The sequence below is a fragment of the Ctenocephalides felis genome, unplaced genomic scaffold (genome assembly GCF_003426905.1).
Source record: "Ctenocephalides felis isolate EL2017-DRISC unplaced genomic scaffold, ASM342690v1 CF-g0.4_SCAFFOLD_00856, whole genome shotgun sequence".
In the NCBI taxonomy this organism is placed as follows: Eukaryota; Metazoa; Arthropoda; class Insecta; order Siphonaptera; family Pulicidae; genus Ctenocephalides; species Ctenocephalides felis.
In genome coordinates, this window is record NW_020537010.1 from 161,180 (window position 1) to 162,718 (window position 1,539).

Consider the following 1,539-nt stretch of genomic DNA (forward strand, 5'->3'; position numbering starts at 1 on the left):
ACAATAAACAGATGTAATATAACAATCTTGAGTAATTTCATTAACACTAGCAATGAATAAACTGCGTAAATGTCCATTATGAATTATATCTGTATATAAATGAAACACAGCTACACAAACTATTGTTGTGCTTGATCTCTAGTTTAGAGCAATAAATCTGAATATCAATTTATTCTTCATTATTGATAAAAATATGCAACTTTGTAATACTTTAAAAGTCATCATAAACGAGAAACATGAAGACTTCTTCTAAACTTTCAAAAGTGTCTAAGATATAATTCTGAAAAAAATATATCTTCGGCATGTTAGAATAAAGCTGTACTGCTTTAATATTTTTTAATATTTATAAAAATGTAGAGAATTATTTAAACATTACCTAAATAAATATTGTTTTCACAACTTGTCATGCAATTGTGTTCGAAGAGCTTAATGTAATTAAAATTAACATACATTCATTGACTGCTTGTCTTTTTAGTTTTTCGCGGGCGATACAGTTTCATTCTTTGAACAGCTGTAGTATCTGTCTTGCATATAAAAAATAATTTCCATTTTAATAACCTCAAAAATATATGGAAACCACGAATAATACAAATTACTTCAATAACAGATTTTTCATTTGTTTTATTACTTGCACTATAATTATTATTTATGAGGAACAGAATAAAATATTTTTTCAATCCGGAATTTTTTTATCAACTTAAAATTTTTACTAATATTTAACCTTTAAATGTAATGACATGACACACCGAAAAATAAACAATATGCTTCACACTTTTGACGACGTACGCACGTACAAAGTCACGCATTTACACCCTAGTCGCGCCATGAGAAGTTTTACTTCAAAAACATGTCACAACCCTACCCATCGCACACTTTTGAAAACAAGTCATCGATATGAGTGAAGTAAATTATCTACGCAAAAACTATTTTTTGGTAGTTGACTACTAATGCTAAAATAGCAGCAAAATAACAAAGTGTATACAATCTGTATACAAGTAACAGTTAGTATTAAAAGAAGTAGAACAAAAAACTTACTTTTGACTCTCCAACCAACGGTCTGCAGATTATGTTAATAAATGACGCTAGCTCAATGTAATGTGATAACAAAAACTTGTTATAACAAACATACTTCATCTTACCCGCTTTGATCCTTTTCTTAAAATCAGTATAGTTTAGCAAATATGACTTTTATCTGTACTGCAACCTGGCACAACCGTATTCAGTCTTCTTACTCTTCAGAATATCTTAATTTACTCAATATAAACTGATCATAAATTATATAAATATTTATAGCACAGCTAATACCGTGAATATCGTACATATAACATAACCAAATCCATTCTAGACTAAACAAATTATGCACAACGATATAAAGCTATAAAAAAAACTAATATATGTGGAGTTTGCAATATCGTAATTTGTGCTCAAACAAACTACAATCATATTATCCCATCGTAGAGCGACTGTAAAATTCCAAACTGGAAATTAATAAAGGCTAATGGAACGGCGCGATCGAGTTGTGTGTGCATTCGAGTGCTC